Source organism: Choloepus didactylus, chromosome 7 (assembly GCF_015220235.1).
Source record: "Choloepus didactylus isolate mChoDid1 chromosome 7, mChoDid1.pri, whole genome shotgun sequence".
Classification (NCBI taxonomy): Eukaryota; Metazoa; Chordata; class Mammalia; order Pilosa; family Megalonychidae; genus Choloepus; species Choloepus didactylus.
This window is the reverse complement of record NC_051313.1, coordinates 135,875,759-135,902,734: the sequence shown is the minus strand read 5'-3', so window position 1 is coordinate 135,902,734 and position 26,976 is coordinate 135,875,759. Positions and strand designations below refer to the sequence as shown.

Here is a 26,976-nt window from a genome sequence, read left to right as displayed (position 1 = left end):
ATGCACAAATCCTCTCCAAAATACTAGCAGACCAAATCCAACAGCACACTGAAAGAATTATATAACATAATCAAATAGGATTTATCCTGGTATGCAAGGGTGGTTCAACATAAGAAAATCCATTAATGTAACACACTTTAACAGACTGAAGGGGAACTGATGGAGAAAGGGCATTAGAAAATACAGGACCACTTCTTGATCAAAATACTTAGAACACTAGGAATAGAAGGAAACTTCCTCAACATGATAAAGACATATAAGAAAAACCCAAAGCTAACATCCTACTTAATGGTAAAAGGCTGAAAGCTTTCCCTCTAAGATCAGAAATGAGACAAGGATGCCCACTGTCATCACTGTTATATAACATTGTATTTGATGTTCTTGCCAGAGGAATTAGGCAAGAAAAAGAAATAAAAGGCATCCAAATTGGAAATGAAGAAGTAAAACATTCCCTATTTGCAGATGACATGACCCTGTACAGAGAAAATCCAGAAAAATCCACAACGAAGCTCCTAAAGCTAAAAATGAAATCAGCAAAGTGTCAGGGTACAAGATCAACACCCCAAAATCAGTAGTATTTCTATACACATGTAATGAACAATCAGAAGAAGAAACCAAGAAAAAAAATCCCATTTACAATAGCAACTAAAAAATTTAATATCCAGGAATAAATCTAACCAAGGATGTAAAGGACTTATACACAGAAAACTACAAAACATAGCTAAAAGAAATCAAAGAAGACCCAACATAAATACAAGGACCTTCCATGTTCATGGAATGGAAGAATAAATATTGTTAGGATGTCAATCCTATCCAAAGTGATTTATAGATTCAATGCAATCCCAATCAACACTCAACAACCTTGTTTGCAGAAATGGAAAAGTCAATCATCAAATTTATATGGAAGGGTTAGGGGCCAAGAACAGCCAATGCCATCTTGAAAAAGAATAAGAAAGTCGGAAGACTCATGCTTCCCATCTTAAAACTTACTACAGAAAAGCCAACTGGGGAGGTGGGGCAAGATGGCAACATAGACATGTGGAATTTAGTTAGTCCTCTAGTAAATAGCCAGCAACAAGTAGTAAATACTCTGGAGCAACTGCTGGGGGACAACTGTGACTGTCCACATATCATACACCAGCCTGGAATGGGTGGAATGGCTGAAATCACAGCATAAAAGCTGTAAGTAAAAACTGTGGAAAATCACCAGGAGCCCTCTCCCCCCCACAGCAGGCTGAGCTGCAAAATCTCACTGTAGGAGAAAGCAGCACTCCCTGCCGGGAGCAAGCAAATATAGCTCAGCTTAGCTCCAACAGTGGTTTTCATTAACAAATGTAGACTGCTGAATACAAGCTACAAATACAGACAAACCCCTAACACGCAGCAAAGTATCCTGAAGTTGCTTCCAGTAGAGAGGAGGTGGGGCTGATGGGGAAAAAAAAAATACAGACAGCTGTGCTTAGAATACTGGAAAAATCCTGTGTCCCAAGAAAAGGAGTGCAGAAGACTGGGCACTATCTCTGGCCAGCAGGTGAAACTGGGGGAACAGAGACTGGCTCTGAAAAAGGGCTTTCTTTTCCCTTTTCTTCCTCTCTCAATCTGAGTGGCTCAGTGGAGAAAGCCTCAGGCATTTTCAGCTCTCAGCACTCTGACCCAGGCAGGGGTGGATTAACAGAATCAGAGAGACAAAGGAGTAATTCAAGTGCAGATGCTAACTCCCTAGAAGGTGTAACTTCCCTAAGAGGAGGGGAGTAGGCCCAGCTCAAGTGCCTGTCCTCCCTTCAGAACTCAGCCCCCAGGGCCTGGGGGAAAACATCAAATCACAAACTTAAGCTCAGAATGAAAGGGTCCCTCTTTACCAGTGGGGAGCAACAGGCTGACAGGTGTCACCTGCTGGGAAGGTTAGGAAAAGCACAGCAGCTAGAGGCCTCACAGGAAAGTCTGTCAATCTTCTAAGCCACACCCTCAGGGAAACCTGATACTGAATACTGCCTCCTCCTGAGACCTGAGCCAGTTCTGGTCTGGGAAAATCTGACTGGAGTAATCAAGGAAACCAGATCTTAGACAACAGAAAACTATGGATCACATTAGGAAAAAAAAAAAAAGATATGGCCCAGTCAAAGGAACAAACTTACCCTTCAAGTGAGATACAGGAATTGAAACTACTAATTATTAATCAAACAAATCTCCTAAAACATTCCAAAAATCAAATCAACAAGTTGATGGAAGATATGGCAAAGAGATGAAGGATATAAAGGAAACACTGGAGGTGGGCAAGATGGTGGAGTGGTGAGGTGTAGGTTTTAGTTACCCCTCCAGGGCAGTACATAGAAACCCAGGAACTTCATGGACCAAACACTGCAGAGCAATTTGACTTTGGGCATATTTCATACAACACTCATGAATGCATGAACAGCTGAGATCAGCAAAATCTGTAAGTTCTCATGGCCAGGGGACATGCGCCCCTCCCTGCCAGGCTCAGCCCCATGGGAGGAGGGGCCGTAGGCGCTGGGAACCAGGAGGGAGAACTGCAGTTGCAGCTTTCATTGAGAACTCAGACTGCTGATGAAAACTCCAAACATAGATATACTAAGACCAGACACCAGAGAATCTGGGAGCAGTCAGCCCAATGGAGAGGAGATAGGGCTAGCAAAAACAGCAGAAAAAAAAAAAAAAAACACCAAAAATAAAAACAGAGACTTTTTGGAGTTCCAGTGAACGTAAAATGGAGAACGACAGGGCTCAAATGCATCAGGCACACATGCAAATCCAGAGGGCAAGGACCCTTGTCTGAAGAACTGGTTTCTCTGCTTTCTTGACTGTTCATTACTGGCCCTAATCTCCTTGTCTCTTAGCATTTCAATAGCCAATTAGATCTTCAAGGAGGGCCCTTTTTCTTCTTTTCTTTTTCTCTTTCTCTAAAACAATTACTCTAAGAAGCCCATTACAGAAAGCCTCAAAGACTTGCAATTTGGGCCCAGGCAAGAGCAGAGCTAAGATAGCTCTGAGAGACAAAGCAGTAAGTCTAGTGGCTGAGAAAATTCGCTAAATACCGTAACTTCCCAAGAAAACTGGGGTGTCCCCTTATAGCCATCTTCCCGGAGGGCTGGGAACACTCCTGCCCAGCACTGGCGCCACAGCCCAGAGCTGCCCTAAACAACACAGTGTGATGGGAAGTGTTTCCAGCAACACGCGCACACGCCACAATACCTGGTGTGGACAATAGCATTTTGTGCACCACAGTTAATTGTCCAGGTGCTGGGAAGGCAGAGCTGTGTGAAAAGGGGGAAATCAACACACCCCATTCAGCCATCCTTTCAGCAGGCTGGGAACGCCTCTACACAGGCCTGCAGCCCAGAACTTCCCTTGGGGGATGGCACTCACCTGTGACGTAGCACAGTCTTTCCTCAGCAGAGGCCCTAGGAGGGCATGCCTTGGAAGAGGGACCCACTCTCAAGTCCCAGGGACCATACTCCAATACCAAGGACTTGTGGATCAGCAGCAGAAACAAACTGTGGTGAAACTGAACTGAAGGTTTAGACTCTTGCAACAGCTTTAATTCTCCAGGAACACCTGGGAGATTTGATTATTAAAGCCACCCTCCCTCCCTAACTGCTCAGACACAGGCCCCACATTCAGGGCAGGCAGCACAAATGACACACACAAACTTGGTGCATCAATTGGACCCCCACAAGACTCACACCCCCACTCACCACAAAGACAAAGTTGGGAAGAAGTGGCTTGAGAGGAATCGGTGGCTCATGGATGCCACCTGCTGGTTAGTTAGAGAAAGTGTACACCACCAAGCTGTAGACCTGACAAATTAGAGATAGTGTTTGAATCAGCCTACATATCCTAAAAGAATCCTATCAAGTTAAGCAAATGCCAAGAGGCCAAAAACAACAGAAAATTTTTAAGCATATGAGAAAAACAGATGATATGCATAACCCAAACACAAACACCCAAATCAAAAAATCAGAGGAAACACAGTACTTGGAGCAATTAATCAAAGAACTAAAGACAAACAATGAGAGCATGGCACAGGGTATAGAGGACATGAAGAAGACCCTAGAAAAGCATAAAGAAGATATTGCAAGAATAAATTTAAAAATAGACAATCTTATGGAATTAAAAGAAACTGTTGACCAAATTAAAAAGATTCTGGATACTCAGTATAAGACTAGAGGAAGCTGAACAGTGAATCAGTTACCTCGAGGATGACCTAACAGAAGGTGAGAGAATGGGGGAAAAAAATCAAAATGAACCTCAGGGATATGACAGATAATATAAAACGTCCAAATATAAGGGTCATTGGTGTTCCAGAAGGGGAAGAGAATGGTAAAGGTCTAGGAAGGGTTTTCAAAGAAATTGTTGGGAAAACTTCCCAAATCTTCTAAACACCATAAATACACAAATCATAAATGCCCAGTGAACTCCAAATAGAATAAATAAATTAAAAAAAACCCACTCCAAGACATATTCTGATCACATTGTCAAATACTGAAGAGAAGGAGCAAGTTCTGAAAGCAGCAAGAGTAAAACAATTCACCACTTACTAAGGAAACACCATTAGACTAAGTAGTGACTACTCAGCAGCCACCATGGAGGCAAGAAGGCAGTGGTATGACATATTTAAAATTCTGAGAGAGAAAAATTGCCAACCAAGAATTCTGTATCCAGCAAAGCTCTATTTAAAATTTGAGGGAGAGCTTAAATTTTTCACAGACAAACAAATGCTGAGAAAATTTGCTGCCCTACTTGACATACTAAAGGGAGCCTTACCAACAGAGAAACAAAGAAAGGAAAGAGAGAGATGGAGAAGGGTTCAGTACTGAAGAGACTCAGTATGGGTACATTAAAGGACATTAAGAGAGAGAGGGAAAAAATATATCTGACAAACCAAAGGATAGAATGGCTGATTCAAGAAACGCCATCACAGTAATAACACTGAATGTAAATGGATTAAACTCCCCAATTAAAACATACAGATTGGCAGATGGATAAAAAAATATGAACCATCAATATGTTGCATACAAGAGACTCATCTTTGACACAGGGACACAAAGAAATTTAAAGTGAAAGGATGGAAAAAAATATTTCATGCAAGCTACAGCCAAAAGAAAGCAGGTGTAGCAATATTAATCTCAGATAAAATAGACTTTAAATGCAAGGATGTTATGAGAGACAAAGAAGGCCACTATATTCTAATAAAGGGGGCAATTCAACAAGAAGAAATAATAATCATAAATGTTTATGCACCCAATCAAGGTGCCACAAAATACATGAGAGAAACACTGGCAAAACTAAAGGAAGCAACTGATGTTTCCACAATAATTGTGGGAGACTTCAACACATCACTCTCTCCTATAGGTAGATCAACCAGACAGGAGACCAATAAGGAAATTGAAAACCTAAACAATCTGATAAATGAATTTGATTTAACAGACATATATAGAACTTAACATCCCAAATCACCAGGACACACATTCTTCTCTACTGATCACGGAACTTTCCCCAGAATAGATCATAAGCTGGGACATAAGACAAGCCTCAATAAATTTTAAAAAATTGAAATTATTCAAAGCACATTCTCTGCCACAATCAAATACAATTAGAAGTCAATAACCATCAGAGACTTAGAAAATTCACAAATACCTTGAGGTTAAACAACACACTCCTAAACAATCAGTGGGTTAAAGAAGAAATAGCAAGAGAAATTGCTAAATATAGAGAGACAAATGAAAATGAGAACACAACATATCAAAACCTATGGGATGCAGCAAAAGCAGTACTGAGGAGGAAATTTATAGCACTAAATGCATACATCAAAAAGAAGAAAGAGCTAAAAATCAAAGAACTAATGGAGGTACTGAAGAAGCTAGAAAATGAACAGCAAACCAATCCTAAACCAAGTAGAAGAAAAGAAATAACAAGGATTAAAGCAGAAATGACATAGAGAACAAAAAAACAATAGAGAGAATAAATAACACCAAAAGCTGGTTCTTGAAGATCAAAAAGATTGACAAGCCCTAGCTAGACCAACAAAATAAAAAAGAGAGAAGTCCCATATAAACAAAATAATGAATGAGAAAGGTGACATTACTGCAGATCCCAAAGAAATTTAAAAAATTATAAGAGGATACTATGAACAACTATATGCCAACAAACTAGATAATGTAGAGGAAATTAACAATTTCCTGGAAACACACGAACAACCTAGACTGACCAGAGAAGAAATAGAAGACCTCAACCAACCAATCACAAGCAAAGAGATCCAATCAGTCATCAAAAAGCTTCCCACAAATAAATGCCCAGGGCCAGATGGCTTTACAGGGGAATTCTATCAAACTTTCAAAAAAGAACTGACATCAATCTTACTTAAATTCTTCCAAACATCAAAGAAAATGGAATACTACCTAACACATTTTATGAAGCTAACATCAACTTAATACCAAAACCAGGCAAAGAGGCTACAAAAAAGGAAAACTACAGGCCAATCTCCCTAATGAATACAGATGCAAAAAAGTCCCACAAAATACTTGCAAATCAAATCCAAAGGCACATTAAAAAAATCATACACCATGACCAAGTGGGGTTCATTCCAGGCATGCAAGGATGGTTCAACATAAGAAAAATCAGTGTATTATAACACATTAACAAATCAAAAGAGAAAAATAAAATGATCATCTCAAAAGCTGCTGAAAAGCATTCAACAAAATCCAACATCCAGTGATGCAAACAGATATCTGCATGCCAATGTTCATAGCAGCATTACTCACAATTGCCAAGAGATGGAAACAACCCAAATGTCCTTCAACAGATGAGTGGATAAATAAACTGTGGTATATACACGTGTGCCGGTTTGAATGTATTATGTCCCCCAGAAAAAGCCATATTCTTTGATGCAATCTTGTGGGGCAGACATAATAGTGGGGATTAAGTTGGAACGTCTGGATTAGGTTGTTTGCATGGAGATGCGCCCCACCCAACTGTAGATGATAACTGATGGGATATTTCCATGGAGGCATGGCCCCACCCATTCAGGGTGGGCCTTGATCAGTGGAGCCATATAAATGTGCTGACTCAAAGAAAAGGAACTCAGTGCAGATCTGAGTGATGTTTTGAAGAGGAGCAAGCTTGCTAGAGAGAAACGTCTTGGGAGAAAGTCATTTTGAAACCAAAACTTTGGAGCAGATGCCAGCCACGTGCCTTCCCAGCTAACAGAGGTTTTCTGGACACCATTGGCCATCCTCCAGTGAAGGTACCCGATTACTGATGTGTTACCTTGGACACTTTATGGCCTTAAGACTGTAACTGTGTAGCCAAATAAACCCCCTTTTTATAAAAGCCAATCCATCTCTGGTGTTTTGCATTCTGCAGCATTAGCAAACTAGAACAACACGCAATGGAATACTACACAGCAATAAGAAGGAATGATGTCATGAAACATATGACAACTTGAATGAACCTTGAAGACATAATGTTGAATGAAATAAGCCAGGCACAAAAAGAGAAATATTATATGCTACCACTAATGTGAACATAGCTGGAGGAGAATGAAGGGGTGTGGGGCTTCCCCACCTCCATGGTTGCTGATGTGCTCACACACACTGGGGACTGGTGGTTTGATGGGCTGAGCCCTCAATCACGGGACTTGCCCTTGGGAAGACTGTTGCTGCAAAGGAGAGGCTAGGCCTGCCTATAATTGTGCCTAACAGCCTCCTCCCATATGCCTCTTTGTTGCTCAGATGTGGCCCTCTCTCTCTGGCTAAGCCAACTTGGCAGGTGAAATCACTGCCTCCCCCCTACGTGGGATCTGACACCCAGGGCAGTGACTCTCCCTGGCAACATGGAATATGACTCCTGGGGAGGAATCTAGACCCAGCATCGTGGGATGGAGAACATCTTCTTGACCAAAAGGGGGATGTGGAAGGAAATGAAATAAGCTTCAGTGGCAGAGAGGTTCCAAAAGGAGCCGAGAGGTCACTCTGGTGGGCACTCTTATGCACAATATAGACAACACTTTTTAGGTTCTAATGAATTGGAATAGCTAGCAGTGAAAAAAAAATTTAAGTACAGTAGAAAGAAAAAGAATAAGTTTCAATGTTGTAATACTTTGAGAATTCCATTTTGGGGAGTAATTGCTAGATAATCAGGATAGGTAATTTCATCACTGTTATAAAATATTTTTTTTCTTGGATGTTGTGCCTATTTTAAGTTTAGCTAAACACTGACTGTTACTTTCATTGACATAGGTGTTTTCATTTAGGAGCCTAGCACAACAATCTTAGCACACTGTCTGAACTGATGTGGTTTCCTGATGTTATTATGTTAACCATATAGCACCTCATATTTATCCTTGACAGTATTTCATACTCTATTGTATAAATCCTTAAAGTGCACTGAAAATAGTATTCTTCCTTACTATCTCACAGTTCTATTAATTTTCCCTATTGTCTACATTGTTCTATACTATATCTGCCGCACACATTAATAAAACACCTGACCAAATAATAAAAAAAGAGAAAAGAAAACACTGGGTGAATATAAAGAAAAACTCAAAAGTTTGAAAAAACAAATGGCAGAACCTATGGAAATGAAAGGCACAACAGAAGAGATGAAAAATACAATGGAGACACACAACAGCAGATTTCAAGAGGCAGAAGAAAACATTCAGGAACTGGAGAACAAGATACCTGAAATATTACACACAAAAGAACAGATAGGGAAAAGAATGAAAAATATGAGCGATGTCTCAGGGAACTGAATAACAACAAGAAGCACATGAATGTACATGTCATGGGTGTCCCAGAAGCAGAAGAGAAGGGAAAAGGGGCAGAAGCAATAATGGGAAATAATCACTGATAATTTCCCATCTCTTATGAAAGACACAAAATTACAGATCCAAGAAGTGCAGCATACCCCAAACAGAATAGATCTGAATAGACCTATGCCAAGACACTTAATAATCAGATTATCAAACATCAAAGACAAACAGAGAATCCTGAAAGCAGCAAGAGAAACATGATACAAGGGAAGCTTGATAAGACTGTGTGTGGATTTCTCAGTAGAAACCATTGAGGCAACAAGGCAGTGGTGTGATATGTTTAAGATACTGAAAGGGAAAAACCACCAACCAAGAATTTTATATCCAGCAAAACTGTCTTTCAAATATGAGGGAGAGTTTAAAATATTCTCTGACAAACAGATACTGAGAGAGTTTGAGAACAAGATACCTGCTCTAAAGGAAATACTAAAGGGAACACTACAGACAGATAGGAAAAGACAGGAGTGGGACCTGTCCCTACGGGGGACCTGACTCCTAGGCATGTAAATCTCCTGGCAATGCAGAATATGACTCCCAGGGATGAATCTGGACCCAGCATCAAGGGACTGAGAACATCTTCTTGACCAAAAGGGGGATGCAAAATGAGACAAAATAAAGTTTCAGCGGCTGAGAGATTTCAAATGGAGTTGAGAGGTCACTCTGGCGGACATTCTTACTCAATATAGATAACCCTTTTTAGGTTTTAGTATACCGGAATAGCTAGAAGTAAATACCTGACACTAACAAACTCCAACCCAGTAGTCTTGACTCTTGAAGACAATTGTATAACAATGTAGCTTACACGGGGTGAAAGTGTGATTATGTGAACCTTGTGGATCACACTTCCTTTATCTAATGTATGGATGGATGAGTAGAAAAATGGGGACAAAAACTAAATGAAAAATAGGGTGGGATGGGGATGATTTGGGTGTTCTTCTTTACTTTTATTTTTTATTCTTATTCTGATTCTTTCCAATGTAAGGAAATGTTCAAAAATAGATTGGGGTGATGAGTGCATAACTATATGATGTGAATAGTTGATTGTACATCATGGATGATTGTATGGTATGTGAATATATTTCAGTAAAACTGAATTTAATGAAAAAAAAAAGGAGCAACAGGTTTGGAGCACAATTTTGGGTGACGGTACCACAATAATGTAAGTACACTGAACAAAGATGACTGTGAGTATGGCTTAAAGAGGAAGGTTATGGACATACAGGACACCAGAAGAAAGGAGGGAAGGTAAAGACTGGGACTGTATAACTTAGTGAAACCTAGAGTGGTCAACAATTGTGATAAATGTACAAATATGTTTTTATATGAGGGAAAACAAATGAATGCAAACCTGCAGGGTGTTAAAAAGGGTGGTATTGGGGAAAAAATAAAATCAATGCAAACTAGAGTCTCTAGTTAACAGAAACATTGTATTATTCTTCTTTTAATGTAACAATGGCAATATACCAAAGCTAAATACCTATAAGAAGGGGGATATAAGTGAGGCATATGGGATTCTTTGCATTGGTGATGTTGCCTGACTCTTTTATTGTACTTGATATTATCTTTTTTTTTGTTGCTTTTTAGCTTTCTTTTTTCTTTTTCTTTTGTCTCTTCCTCTTTCTTTGTGGAAGAAATGGAAATGTCCTTATATAGATAGTGGTGGTGGTGGTGAATGCATAATTACATGATTATACAGGAAACCATCAATTACTTACTTAGGATGGAATGTATGGTGCATGAACAAAACCATCGTTAAAAAAAAAAAATGGGTTGTTGGATGAACCTGGAGGACATTATATTGAGTGAAATAAGTCAGACATAAAAGGACAAATATTTTATGCTGTCACTGATACGAACTAATTATAATATATAAACTCATAGACATGAAATAGAAAGTTACCAGGATATAGAATGAGGCTAAAGAATGGGCAGTGCTTGCTTATTATGAGCAGAATGTTTAACTAGATTGAACTTAAACATTTGGAAACAGACAGAGACGACAGTGGCATGTTATTGTGAGAATAAGTAATAGTGCTGAATGGTGTGTGAATGTGGTGGAAAAGAGAAATTAAGAGTCACATATGTCACCAGAAGGGAAGCTGGAGCTTAAAATATGGGAATGTATAACACAGTGAATCTTGGGGTGGACAATGTCCATGATTAACTGTACAAATATTAGAGATTTCTTTCATGAACTAGAACAAATGTATGACACTATAACTAGAAGTTAATAATAGAGGGGTATACAGGGAAAATGTACCTATTGTAAACTATGAACTACAGTTAGTAATATTTTAACATTCTTTCATCAACAATAACAAATGTACTGTATCAATACTATGAGTCACTCATGGAGAGAGGGGTTAGAGGTATGGGGGATTTTAGTATGGGGGATTTGAGTTTTCTTTTTATTTCTTTTCTGGAGTAATGAAAATGTTCTAAAATTGAAAAAAAAATTGTGGTGATGAATGAACAACTATACAATGGTACTGTGGACATATGATTGTGCACTTTGGATGATCGTATGGTATGTGAATAATCTCAATAGAATTGAATTTAAAAAAAAAAAAAAACTTACTACAGAGCCATAGTAACCAAAACACCATGGTACTGGAAAAAGGACAGTCACATAGACCAATGGAATCCTATTGAGAGTTCAGAAATCAAAACTCACATTTATGGCCAACTGACTTTTGACAAGCGGGCAAAAGCACTTGATTGGGAAAGAATAGTCTCTTTAACAAATGGTGCTGGGAAAACTGGATCTCCATTTGCAAAAAGAAAAAAAAAAAAGAGGAGCAGGATCCCTACCTCACACTTTATACAAAAATCAACTCAAAATTGATCAAAAACCTAAATATAAGAGTCAGAACTATCAAACTCCTAGAAGAAAATGTAGGCAAGCATCTTCAGGACCTTGTGTTAGGCAATGGTTTCTTAGACTTTACACCCAAAGTACAAGCAACAAAAGAAAAACAGATGAATGAAACTTCATCAAAATTTAAAATTTTTGTACCTCAAAGGACTTGATCTTGAAAGTAAAATAACATTCTACACAATGGTAGAAAATATTTGGAGACCACATATACAATAAAGGTTTAATATCCAGAATATATAAGAAATCCTTCAACATAACAACAAAAAGACAAACAACCCAATTTAAAAATGGGCAAAATATTTGCAGACATTTCTCCAAAGAAAATATACAAATGGCCAGAAAGCACGTGAACAGATGCTCGACATCATTAGCCACTGGGAAATGCAAATCAAAACAGCAAGATACCATTCCATACCATTAAAATGGCCGTTATTAAAAAAATGAAAAATTACAAGTGTTGGAGAGGATTCAGAGACATAGGAACCTTCATTCATTGCTGGTAGCAATGCAAAATGGTGTCGCCACCATGGAAGGCAATTTGGGGGTTCCTCAGAAAGTTAAGTATAGAATTACCATATGACCCAGCAATCCCATGACTAGGTATATACCCAAAAGAATTGAAAGCTTTGACTTGAATAGGTATTTGCACATTGATATTCATAGAGGCATTATTCACAATTGTCAAAAGAGAAGCAACCCAAGTGTCACCAACTGATGAATGGATAAACAGAAGTCCACACACATACAATCGAGTATTATTCAGCTGTGAAAAGGAATAAAGCTCTGAAAGCTCTGAAACATACGGCAGGATAGGTGAACCTAAGATAAGATATCATGTTGAGTGAAATAAGCCAGACACTAAAGGACAAATATTGCTATGATTTCACTGATATGAAATAATTAGAATATGCAAACTCACAGAGTCAGAATCTAGAATATAAATCACCAGGGGATGGGGTGGGGATACAGAATGGGAAGTTAAGCCTTAAAGGATTCATGTTTGGAACAAGGGAAATGTTTTGGTAATGATGGTGGTGATGGTAGCACAACATTGTGAATGTAATTAACAGCACTGAATGTGATTAAAAGGGGAAATGTTAGGCTGTATATATGGTATCAGAATAAAAATTAAAAACAAAAATCCATAGAACTGCACTACACAGTGAATCCTTAGTTAAACCATGGACTATGGTTAATAGTACAATTATAAAAATATGCTTTCATCAGTTGTAACAAATGTTCCCCATGAATGCAAGGTATTAATAATAGGGTGGTATATGGGAATCCTGAATTTTACGCAATTGTTCTGCAAACTTCTCTAATAAAAAAAGAAAAAATACCTGTCAAATCAAGTTCCTGACAACTTTAATTTCTTGCATGTCATTTTAATTTGAGTACAATTGACAAATCTGGGTTTTAGAGTTCTATAAGGAATTTATACCCGGATTAATATTATTTACCATTTCAATAAAAAATAATATAACATTGAGTCCCTCAAAATTTTTTTCCTGAAGAAAAAATTCTACTTTGATAAATATTACTGGTATGTACTCATTGATGTTAGAGAATGGATTGCTACATTAGGGGAAAGCAGACCTGCAAAAAAAGAGGTACTAAACAGCTATTAAATCTAAGGTCTGAATTCTAATTACAACCACCACTGCCATCACAACTTTATACAGCACTTTACAGCTCACAATGCGCATTCACAAAAGTGATCTGATTTCATCTGCAAAACAATTCTTGGAGGCAAACAGGCAGTATAATTATCCCTACTTTGCAGATTAGGAAATTGAGAGGTATTAAGTGGTCCGTTGTTACACCGCTCCTTAACTGCAAAACTGGGACCAAAATTCCCTTCTCACTGCAAATTTTATCTTTTTTCCCACCACACCATGTCGCACATTATGAAACTTGGAGCTAATAAACAATCCTTGGTTTCCCTTAGTGTAAAATGAAAAGAAGGGATTATTTATCGCTAAGGTACCTTAGACTCTGTGGTTGGGTATTTAACCTTTGGATAACGTTGTGATCTTAGCTTTGCAAATTCCTCCACCTACTGGCTGCCTGAAGTCCTGTCAGTTCACATTATATAACCAAGTTGGCTGTTGCTTTATGAACTCTACACGTTTTAAGAATAATATGAGTCGCTTGCGAATGATGATACATTTATAAGTCACTTTGAATTCCTAATATACAATTCCATTATACAGAAAATTATATTCTTATAATATAAAAAAATTTAAAACATGATAAATTTCTTAATGCTTTTTCACAACCACTGGAGGGCAGAAAAGCATTATTTATCTGCTCCAAGTCTGAAGAGAAGGAAAAGATGCCTGTTTTATGCATCTTTCTAAAAGCACCAAAATCAAATGATTTTTTAATTAAATCTTTTATTTGGTGCATTAGACATCTTATTTTCAAAAGAAGCCTTTGCTGGTTGATGTTTTATAGTTTCCAAATTGCTTTCTATTATTTTATCAAGTCAGAAAAACGTTTCTCAAGTAGACAATTTTAAGACCAATTTGACATCACGGGGTGGGTTTTCTACATATTATAGTAAGAATAGTTGAAATATCTTGATAAACTAAACCTCAGTAAAAAATTAGAGAAATCAATAATAAAACAAGAGATTAACAGCTACTCAAATTTTAGGAACTCTCTTTTCAGTTGCCCTATCTAAACATGGATCCAACCACAGTTAAAAATAATTATTGATCAAAAGGGGGATGCAAAATGAAATGAAATAAAATTTCACTGGCTTAGAGATTTCAAATGGAGTTGAGAGGTCACTCTAGTGGACATTCTTATGCACTATATAGATAACTCTTTTTAGGTTTTAATGTATTGGAATAGCTAGAAGTAAATACCTGAAACTATCAAACTCCAACCCAGTAGCCTTTGACTCTTGAAGATGTTTGTATAGCAATGTAGCTTACAAGGGGTGACGATGTGATTTGAAAGCCTTGTGGATCAAATTCCCTTTATACAGTGTATGGATGGCTGAGTAGAAAAATGGGGACAAAAATTAAATGAAAAATAGGGTGGGGGGATGATTTGGGTGTTCTTTTTTACTTTTATTTTTTATTCTTATTCTTTCTGGTCTAAGGAAAATGTTCAAAAATAGATTGGGGTGACGAATGCACAACTATATGATGGTGCTGTGAACAGTTGATGGTACACCATAGATGATTGTATGGTATGTGAATATATCTCAATAAAACTGAATTTAATCTAAAAAAAAAAAGAGTAATTAACTACTTCCCTAACATCTTCTCTTACAAAACTCCTTGATGAGGTGCATAGAAGTATTACCTCTACTTCCTCACCTTCCATTCCCTCTTCAAACAACCCTTCACCCCTTAGCCCACTTCTCCCCTGAAACTACTCAGGCAAAGTCATCAGAGATACCCTAATGGCTGAATCCAGTCAAGTTTCTTAGTTAGGAGGACCATAAACCAGCCCTCACTAATTGAAACTTAAGAGTATTTCACAGGCCCTGAAATTAAAGGAAGAAGTTTAGGAAGCAAGAGCTAACAAATAGTTTTATCAGGCATCACTGCTGGCATTAAATTTATTCCATTCCTGGATCACTTTGCTCAAGATTCCAAGTCCCAGGCTGAATTTGGGTCACACACCCAACCTGTAGCTTGGCTTGGGGGTGCAGGGAGCGCCAACTGACAGTCCTACCACCGCTGCACATAGTGAGAGATGGGTAATTCAGTAAAAGGAGATGCGTGCTATCACCAAAAGAGGGAGAAGTACTGGGTGGTCAAAAACATAAATGCCCACCACAGTTTTCATCTTCCTTGATTTCTTTATGGTTTTGATACCAGATATAGCTCTGTTTTTTTTGGAAAGAGTCTCCTCCCTTACCTTCTGAGATTCCACTCAATCACACTTTCCTTTCTACCCCACTAACCACCGCTTCTTAATCTTTTTGTTCTTAGATCTCTGCCCTTGGCTTTCTTTTCTCATTCTACAAAGTTTTACATGACTCCTCAGTCTGTATCTCTATAGATACAATTTATTCAATAATCAGTATCCTATGTATACACCACAGGACATCACTGCTGCCGTCCCCCAATGCCAGCTTGCTCTCCCCTCTGCACTCATTTCCACAAAAGACATCAAAGTCCACTCACATAGTTATCCAAGTCAGAGTCCTGTGTGATGCTTCTCTTTCTCTCTCCCCAAATCCATACAGTCACCAGATTCTGCAGACTGGGCCTCCTTAATTTCACTCAAATGCCCCTTATCCTCTACATCCCCACTGCTGTTCTTTGGTTCATATTGGCTTCATCTTATCTACACTATAGTCTCCTGGCTGGAGTTTAGGTCTCCAGTTTCACATGAGTCCAACCCTTCCTCCACACTGCCACCAGGGTGGTGTTTCTAAAAACCCAAATATGGCCAGGTTTACCTCTCTGATTAAGTCTCTTTAATAGCTTCTGTTGTCTACAGGATCAAGTCCAAATTCCCTTATATCGGACAAAGGCTCTTCATAATCTGATCCCTCCCTACTTTTCCAGATTTATCTCTACAAGTTCTATCTCCAACTGTAAGTATCAGCTTGGCTATTCCCATGAACTTTGCTCAGGTTGCACCCTTTCCCTGAAGTAACCTACCCTACCATGTCCATATAATAAACACTTTTAAGACTCAACTTACAAGTTACCTCCTATATACAGCCTTTCCCAATTCTCACCTCTTTCTCCTTGACCTCTCCCTACATATAGAACTGACCACTCACACTGTTAGTTTCACACTTTACCCTGCCTGCACTTGTTTGCCTGCTAACATCTTCCATTGATTCTGATATTCCTTCAACTGCAAAGATGGTGTTCCATTCATCGTTGTATTCCCAAGACCTGACGTAGTACATATTACTTAAAATGCTTACTAAATGGATACAGAATGAATTTATAACTAGAGGAAGTGAAGAAAGTGTAATCTACACATTCACTTGAGGAACTCGTGGAGAACACAGCCGCCAACACTTTTTGCTTAGAACTAGCTATGCCTATCTGGAGACACAGAATAGGTCAGTGGCTCTGGATACTAATTGCACAGAATTGCCTGGGGAGTTTTTTAGAAAATATGGATGGCTAGGTCCCACCAAGGACCAGCTAAATCAGAATCTCTGAAAGTCAGGCATAGATATGGCCTTTTATTTCAAGGCTCCCCAGGGATTCCAGTGATGCACCATTGTTGAGAACCACTGGTACAGAGCACTCTTGAAACACCTGCAGTGAGACTGTAGGATAATGAGATTGACTTCCTGAGGAGCTTCTAAGAAGGATGCCCAGGTGGCAAACAGCTTGCCCTCAAGGGAAGAGCCTAACTGACCCAGGCACTGGTTTGATATGAGCAACACTAGATTGTACCACTTGAATATTTTATGACTCAGCTCTAAGGAAGTTTGTTGGATGAATACTTGTAAAAAACTATAAATGGTGACGATGATGTAAACTTTCCTCCATTTCATGGAAAATACTGGAGAGAACTTGTGAAACATTTGGATCACCACCAAGGAAAGGTATGGAATGTGAAGAATTTTGGATTCCCACTCTGTACTAGGATTCTTTGGGTTGTAACAGAAATAAACAAACAAGCAAGCAAAAGGAATTTATTAGCTTGAGCAACAATAAAATACAAGGAGATGGTTACAGATACAAAACAGAGAGAGATCCACAAACAGACACATTATAGTAAAGATGCTGAAAGTAAAAGACAGAGAAAATATTAAAAGCAGCAAGGGAACTCTAATAAGATGTTAAGTCAGTTGTAAAGCTAAGTTCTCAGCAGAAACAATGGAGGCCAGAAGGCAGTGGGATAATGTATTAAAAGTGCTCAATGAAAAAAACTGTCAACCTGGAATCCTATATCTGTTCAAAAAATGAAGGTGGAAAAAAAAGACATTACCAGACAAGTAAAAACTTAGGGACTTTGTGGCAAGCAGACCTGTCTGGCAAGAAATACTAAAGGAAGTTCCTTCAGGCTAAAAGCAAGTCACTCCAAAGCAATTTGTATTCACATGAACAAACAAAACTAATGACAAAAATAATTATGTAATTATAAAAGACATTATAAAAGCCCATTTATTTTTCTCTTAGCTAATTTTAAAAGCAATTATATAAAAACAATATGCATATAATGCAATGTTGTATTTACCAATAACAGCATAAAGGAGGTGGGTGGGAGCAAAGCTGCATGGAGCTAGGGAAATGACTCCAGATGCTAACTAGAATCTACAGGAACAAATGGAGAGAACCAGATATGATAAATAAGATGGTTAATACAACAAAAGCTATAAATATACATTTGTTCTTCTTTCTTTTCTTGGCTTCTTTAAATTATATAAAGTAATAATTATAACATTGTATTGTCAGGTTTGTACCATTTGGAGATGTAGTATATATAATAATAATACCACAAGAAGGAAGAAAAGAAAATAGAGCTACTTAGGAGTAATGTTTCTATATCTCCCTGGGATGAAGTCAGTACCAAATGTGAACCTGATTCTGATAAGTTAAGGTGTATATAGTATAACCTGGAGCAACCACTAAGGAATTAACGCAAACAATATAATTAAAAATTAAAATGCTACTGTGCCACTTTGGCTATATTATGTCCCCCAGAAAAAACCATGTTCTTTATTGCAATCTTGTGTGAGCAGATGTATTAGTGTTGATTAGGTTGGAACCCTTTAAACGAGTGTAGATGTGACTCATTCCGTGGAGATGTGACTCATTCAACTGTAGGTGAATTATTTCCATGGAGGTGTGGCCCTGCCCATTCAGGGTGGGTCTTGATTAGTTTACTGGAGGCCTTTAAAAAGAGCCACACAGGCCCAGATGCTTGCGGACGCTGACACTTGGAAACGCTTGGAGATGCAGATGGAAGGATGTTACCTGAGATGAAACCCTGGGATATGCCAAGACAGGATCCCCAGGCACTTAGTAATGTCCTGGGAGAAAGAACCAAGAATGCCCAAGAGCTGAGGGAGGAGCTGGAACACAACCTGGGATCAACAGACACCAGCCACCTGCCTTCCCAGCTAACAGGTTTTCTGGACACCATCAGCCTTTCTCCAGTGATGGTACCCTCTTGTTGGTGCCTTAGTCTGGACACTTTTATGGCCTTAGAATTGTAAATTTGTAGCTTAATAAATCCCCTTTATAAAAGCCAATACATTTCTAGTATTTTGCAAAAGGCAGCATTAGCAAACTGGAACAGCTACATTAAAAAATATTCTCTTAATAAAAAGAAAGCAGCAAAGGAGGAATAGAGGGAAAAAAAGATATGAACCATAGAAAACAAAAAGTAAAATGGGAGACAAAAATAAAAGAATATCAGTAACATTAAATGTGAATAGATTAAGCTATCCAATCAGAATGCAGAGGTTTGTTAGACTGGATAAAAAAATACAAGATCCTACCACATGCTATCTTTAGAGTCAAAGATACAAATAGATTGAAAGTAAAAGGAGGGAAAAAGACATATCATGGAAACAGTAACTATAAGCAGAAGGAAGGAGATAATAAAAATTAGGGCATAAATTAATAGAGAAAACTAATAGAGAAAATCAATAAAGCAAAAAACTGGTCCTTTGAAAACATCAATAAAATTGACAATCCCTCAGCTACATGGACCAAAAAACAAAAAGAGAAGACTTAAATTATTATAATCAGTAAGGAAAAAGGGGACATAACTACCAATCTTACAGAATTAAAATGGATTTTAAGAAATACTATGAAATGGATTTTAAGAAATAATAATTTATCAAAAATTAGATGATTTTGATGAAATGGACAAATTCCTAGAAAGACACAAACTACCAAAACTGACTCAAGAAGAGGCAATCTGAATAGACCTAGAACAAGTGAAGAGATTTAATCAATAGAAAATTACCCACAAAGAAAAGCCTAAGTCCAGATGACTTCACCTCTGAATTCTATGAAATATTTAAAGAAGAATATCAAATTTTCACAAACTCTTCCAAAAGAACGGAAGAATTGGAAATAAATGCTAACTCATTCTGTGAGGTATTACTCTGTTACCAAAACCAGATAAAGACATCATAAGAAAAGAAAACTACAGACAAATATCTCCTATAAATATGGACACAAAATTCCTCAACAAAATACTAGCCAAGTGAATTCAGCAACACATAAAAAGAACTATACACCATGACCAAATGAAATTTATCCCAGGAATGGCTCTCAAGGTGGGTTAAATATCCAAAAATCTTCAAAATGTAATACATCATATTAATGGAATAAAAAAACAAAAAGCACATGATCATAGCAGCAAACACAGAAAAAGCACCTGTCGAATCCAACATTGTTTCTTTATAAAAACAGTCAACAATCTAGGAACAGAAGTGAACTTCCTCAACCGGCTAAAGCTATAAAATCTATAGCTATAGAGCTACAGAGCTATAAAAACTCATGGATACTATCACACTTAATGGTGAAAGACTGGATGATTCACCATCTAAGACCAGGAACAAGACAAGGATGACCACTTTCACCACTTCTATTCAACATTCTATCAGAGGTTCTAGCCAGGGCAATTCAGCAAAGGAAAAAATAAAACTACCTCTATTCACAGATGTCATGATCTTGTTTAAAGAAAATACTAAAGAATCAACTAAAAAATCATAATAAACAAGTTCAGCCAGGTTGCAGGATACGAGGTCAACATATAAAAATTGATTTTACTTTATCCACTTGCAATGAACAATTTGAAAATGAAAAAATTTTAAATTCCATCTAAAATAGCATCAAAAAGAATAAAATACTTCGGAATAAATTTAATGCAAAATTCTAAGACTTATACTCTGAAAACTACAAAACATTGTTGAAATAAATTAAAGATATAAATAAATAAAAAATCCCCAGTTCATGGATAGGAAGACTTTAATATTGTTAACATTGCAATAATTCCCTATTTGAGCTATAGATTCAAAGCAATCTCTATCTGAACCCCCAGTTGGCTTCTTTGTAGAAAATGACAAGATTATTTAAAAATTCATATGGAAATGTCCTCTGTATTTCCTATAAACTTGTAGTTGGATCCATAGGCTTGATCAAACCCAGATTTAGTCCCTTTGACAAGATTAGGGAAGGTGATGTGTTTTTCATCCCCAGGCAAGTCATGAATGGTGAGTAGCCACTGATACTTATGCCTAGATCCCTTCCCAAATGGTGATACTATTATTCATTTTGCATTTATTAGCTGAAAAACTTCGATAAAGAGACAGACTCATCTATTTGTTTAAAAATGGATACATTTTATACAGGAAAGACAGGATAAACGTTTGATTCTTTCCCTTTATTAACGTTTTCAGTTAACAAATTGGTTCCCTATTAACCTATAAAGGTGACCAATTCATTTATTTTTACTTTTAACATCATTATGAATTTATGTATCTAAACATAATTGATGGGGTTTAATCCATTGAAACTTAAATTTTCCCATCTTTGGTCAGGGAGACCTTCTACAAGTTGGATTCTGTGTCTTTCTGAACATGACCCCAGAAGTCTCTAATAATTTTTCAACCCTCTAGTAAAAGATGTTTATGCTCATTCTATATATTTCCTGCCCCAGACCTGGAATCATCCATTTCTCCAAGAAGCATTTGTTTCTTTTAGTGGGATTTGGTATTTTGAGACCACAGTCCCGGTAGTGGGACTTAGTATTTCAAGACCACAATCTAGATGTTATAAATGATCATTACTGAAAAGACCCAGAAAACCAGATACATAGATGGATGAATGGGTGGATAGATGGATAGAAGGATAGACAGAGTTCATACTGATGATAATTAGTCATTTTACCTGACATTATACACACATCTTCAAAATAATATACCAACATCAATATACTGAAAAGTTCAACATTTTTCTATATGCTCTCCTCATTCTCCCCATTTTGTATCAACTATTTCAGAATATACATCCATCTCATATTATACTCACTTTTAACCCTGTGTCAGTTGCCAATTTATTGTCTTTCAACTCCAATTTCTTGCTGGCTCTGCAATAATGGATATGAACTCTGTAAATACTTCTGCCATGCCAGCTGGCTTGATTTTAGGCTTTGTTAGTAGAGGGTGTTGGAGGGGACCTGGGGGAGGAAAGGATTTCTTTTCCTGATTCTGGTAAACTCATTTCCTTAGTGTGCTGGTTTTAATCTATTAAGTATCCCACAAAAGCCACGTTCTTTTAATCCAGCCTTGTGGGTGGAAACTTACTATGGATAGGATCTTTTGATTAGGTTGTTTCCATGGAGATGTGACCCACCCAATCGTGGTTGGGACCTTTTGATTAGATTATTTCCATGGAGACGTGACCCCACCCATTCAAGGTGGGTCTTATTTAGTTTACTGGCATCCTCTATAAGAAGATAAAAGGCAGAGACATTTTGAAGAGAACTCAGAGCTGCTTAGATAGAAAATGCCCAGAGACATTTTGGTGACAGCCATTGAAACTAGAACAAGGAGAGAAGCTGGTTTCATCGATCCCTTCTGCAGCTACTCTGATCAACATGATGAAATCCAGAGATGAAATTTAGAGTTTGCTCCGGAGAAGCTAAGAAAGAACCCCAGACACTTAGAAACACCCTGAGAGAAACAAGCAAGGATGCACAGGAGCTGAAAGAAAGAAGCTAAGTCAGAAACCCGGTGACGTTTTGGAGAAAGCAATGGAAACCAGATGCTAACCCTGGGAGAGGCCCAACAGACTCCAGTCCTGTGCCTCCCCATGTGATAGAGGAACCCCAGATGCTAACAGCCTTTCTTCAGAGAAGGTATCGTCCTACTGATGCCTTACTCAGGATGTTTTTGTAGCCTTAGAACTGTGAATTTGTGAACTAATAAACCCCCATTGTAAAAGCCAATCCATTTCTGGTATTTTGCATTCTGGCAGCTTTAGAAAACTGGAATACTTGGGCTCCTGCAGGCTGCATGGTTCTTTTCACCAGTGCTCAGCAGCCAACAGCAAGCAGCAACTTCCAATGAGCAGCTTCCCCCAGCCCACTGTTCCTCATATAGCTTCACAGCGGTGTACTGGTAGTAACGTAGCACAAGCTGTGAACAGCTTCTCTGGCACGTTCTTGGGCAGCTTTGCAGTGAATTCTGAGATGAGGCAATTCCCAATGGATGGCTTTTCCCAGCACTCCAAAGATAGGATTTCTAATGAGTCCCACTGATGCCACAACTTAGAGAAGTTCTCTGCCCACTAATGAGCCACAATCATGCTCTCCCCAGTGAGGTCTGGGTATCAGCCTTGGAGGTGGAAGGGGGGCTCTTCCTTGGGCACTCTATTTTAGTCCTAGGTGTGGTAGCTGCTCCCTGCATCTGCTAATCCTATATTCTTCAGAGTTCTCTTTGTCTATTATCACACAAACCTCCAATCCTGTTAATAATTCTTTATAATAAATATTCCCTGTTCAAATTACTGTGTGATTTCTATCTCTTGATTGGTCCCTGACTGATATAAACTTTTGTTTGGTCTTAGTTCTGCAAGGAATTGAGTATTTAGTGTTTGCCAACCACCCTTCTTTTGTTGTTTGTCACTCATTTTGGTTGCTGAAGCTCATTCTCTGGATTTCTCAGGAACTACTCAGGAATATAACATTTCCTGAATACTTTCATTTTGATAATTAATCTATGCTTTTATACTTGAAAGTCAGTTTTGCTGGATATAAAATCCTTGGTTCACATTTTCTTTCTCTGTACATTTTAAATATGTTTTACTATTCTTGCATGAAGTGTTAATGTTGAGGGTTTATGATAACCTATTTTTCTTTCTCTTATAAATTAGTTGCTTTTTGGTCTAAATGTCTGGTTTGTTGTGTGTTTCTAACACAAAGTCTAGTGATTTTACTAGATTATGCCTTACTTCTGTTCATTCTTAGTCAATGCTCTCAGATATACAGTGTGCTCTTTCAGTACGTGGTTCCAAATATATATTTCTATTTAAGAAAAAGCTTTCTTGAATTATAATGTGTTGCATTTGTTCTCTTACCTTGCTTTGGTTTTCTTTATCATGGACTCATGATCTATATGTTGGATCTTCTTTTCCCATCTTTAATATTTATCTTTTCTCTTAAATCCTCTCTATCTCTTTAAATATTTCTTTTTGACTTTTAAAATATCTCATTTGTGACTTCTAGTTCTCTTCAGGCCTGGTTATCTTTGTTCACTCTTGTGTTCCCTCTAGTCTTTTCTGAAATCATTTTTTAAAAATTTCTAATTCTTTTCTGAGTTCTGTTAATTCATTTCTTGGTTTTTCTTACTCTGATTAATTTTGAACTTTCATGTCTCATATTTTCTTAATATCTTTATATATCTGATTTTTTTTTCCTTTGGTGTTGATACTGTGTAGGTCTTGCCTTTATGTATTTTGGGGATTGTGGAGTTACTCTCTCATCCACTTTTGTTGTAAATGTTGTTCCATGGGTTTTTGGTTTTACTGTCTAGTCTATTTTTAGGTGGGAACTCATGGAGATTCAAAACTCATGTACCACTATCCTTCCAGAATCCATTTATAAATATTTTTGACTCCTTAGTATTTCTCTTTCTCCATCCCTGAGACTTCAATCCTCAGCTGAGTGTGATGGGAAAGGATTAGGGCTGATCAGGACGTTGTAGGGCTAATCAGTGGCACACTGCATCACATCCTTATTCTTGAATGAAAATTTACTTGGTTATAACACTGTAGATTGTCAGTAATTTGCCCTTAGAATTATAGCTATTCCAAGGTCTTCAGCACATACTTTTATTTTGAAAATTTGGCTTCTAGTCTAAATGTCATTTCTTTGTAGGTAGTCTATGTTTTAACTCTGCTCAGTTTTATGTTTTTTTTTTTGCTTTTGCTTTAATTCACTATGATGTATATAAGTTATTTTCTCAAGATATGTGCTTCCTCAACCTAAGGAGTTATCTTTCTTCAATTCTAGAAATTTCTTAGCCATTATTTCATTGAATTTTGTCTCTCCTCTAATCTTTCTTTTGGAATACCTATTAGATAAATGGTTTGAAACTTCTCATATTATCTACAGCCTCTGAACTTGTTGGTTACAGAAGGCAAAATTTTCAACCTTTTGTTTAAGCCAGTTTGAATTATATTTTCAATCACTGAAAAGAAAGAATTTTACCTTTTGCAAAAGCAGAGAAGAAAAAGAAAGGAAGGAGGGAGGGAGGGAGGGAGGGAAGGAGGGAAGGAGGGAAGGAAGGAAGGAAGGAAGGAAGGAAGGAAGGGAAAGAAAACAAGCTGATTCCTGAATATATCATTTGATTATCTTGGAAACAGATACCCTTGAATCCAAGATTCCTCCTGAACTTATTAGTTATGCAATTCAATAAATTTATTCACTTTCTTCCCTCTTATACCAGTTACAATTGCGATTTGGGCAACTGCAAACAAGAGTCCTTATTAATATGCAGGTGGCACATAGACACTATACTAGGTGTTTCACAATCAGTGGTAATCAAAACAAAGTCCATGTCTCCATTTTTACAATCTTTCACACTTACTCTATGACATCTTCATTTTTTTTTGTCCATGCTTCTTCTGTACCCCACCCCCACCCCAGTTTGGAATGCTTATTTGCTTAAGCTTTATAACTTCTTCACAGTTGATTTCAAAACCAAATTTGTAAGGCTAACCTCTCTAAATTAACTATAGGCCACCATGATCTTTCCCTTATTCTAAATTCCTATTATGCTCATATTTCATCTTCGATACTTTGATATGTGTATCAGGTCCTCAGCCCAATGCACATAACAGCCAGTCTATGACACTAAGGTTTTCAAAGAAGGAAAGAGTTTATTTCCATAGTAAGCAAGGAGATCAGATGGGCTATGCGCCTAAAATCTCAGTTTAGGGTTTTTTGGATTCAAACAAGGAGAGATGGAGTTGTTACCATTACAATAACAAGTATAAAGGACTACAATTTACAAATGTAAAGGAATGGAGCTAACCTAGAATTAAGGTAGGATAACCATTACCATTAACAAGTATAAACACTGTAGGTCACAATTAGTTCTAGGCTAACTTAAGTTCCTTCACTAACAGTGTGGCATTGTGTTTGTGAATTTAAGACTCTAAAGCTATACAACAGGATAAGGGGATACAAACAGGGCCAGTCAAGAGGTTTTTACAATTTGCACTTCTGTGGGTTTCAGTAATTTCAGGTTTGGCTATTCTACAATATACTAGAAAGTAAGAAAAAGCCATCTATATAAGTATTCAATCATCATAAGTATTTTTCAAATCTTAATTTCTTGGTTACAATTTGAATAGGTCTTCAAGCATTTCATAAAAGTACTTTCCCTTAACCAGATCATTCCATTACCGGCAAAAATTACACTTTTTAGTTTTATATCTCCCAGAGCAATGTCAAGAATGATTTTCCTGAGTCAAGAATGATTTTCTGCATCATTATCAAATATTCCCCCCCCCCCAAGGACCTAGCCCCTGTAGGTCCTCTGTATGGTAGTAGGGATACAAACACATATTCCTATCACTAAGAGGCTCCTAATCAACTTAAGGACAAAGGAAAGTACATTCAAATATATCATTATTTGATATATTATTTGATATAAATTAGTCATATATAGAGTTCAAAGGAAGGGGAAATCATTTGTGGGCTAGGATACTCAGAGAAGGTTCCAAAGCCCTAGCCTGTGAAGAACAGGGCCTTTCCATAACAAAAAATAAAGAAAAAGACACCTAAGGTTGAGACAGCGGGTTTGAGTAAAGACACATTTTCGCTGTAGCAAGCTGTGTCTACAGCAGTGCAAAGTAAAATTTTAGGACACAGGTTAGCTCCAGGATTAGGACAGAGGCCAACTCTTAAATCAGCATCTCTCTCTTTCCTTCTTTTACATTTACAAATCTTTGCTGCTGAGCTATACCATGTCGCTATATCTTCTTGTTTAGTTTGATTTTTAACTTCATATCGTCTAAAGGGCTTCTGTGTATATCTCCTTTCACCTACACGAGTATAAGTGGTCAATGACTGGTTAACCGGAAAGAATGCGTGCAGACAGAAGCAGCAGCCTCTGTGCCTGGAGACCAAAACAGCAGCCCTGGCTACGCAAAAGAAAAGCCGGTAGATACACTGACCCCCTGGACCCTTTTTCGGAAATCCTCTTCATCTGCGGTTTCCCCAGGGACAGCCTGTGTCCACCTGCCGCGGGATTATCTGCAGAGGTCTCGGACCTTGGACTTCCTTACTTAAAACCCTAAGGGGT

At 37.7% G+C, this 26,976-nt stretch overlaps 1 long non-coding RNA gene across 3 annotated transcripts in view; it reads right to left on the bottom strand.

The window, feature by feature from the left end:
* LOC119539390 overlaps positions 1 to 26,976 on the bottom strand; it is a 103,752-nt gene that overhangs the window by 75,803 nt on the left and 973 nt on the right. Inside the window, exon 1 of one of the 3 annotated variants that reach the window (XR_005217863.1) lies at positions 26,849 to 26,945. The exons of the other annotated variants lie outside the window; for them this stretch is intronic. This is a non-coding gene — a long non-coding RNA (uncharacterized LOC119539390). Of the gene's footprint in view, positions 1 to 26,848; positions 26,946 to 26,976 lie in introns of those variants that run through there. 3 annotated transcript variants of the gene reach the window in all.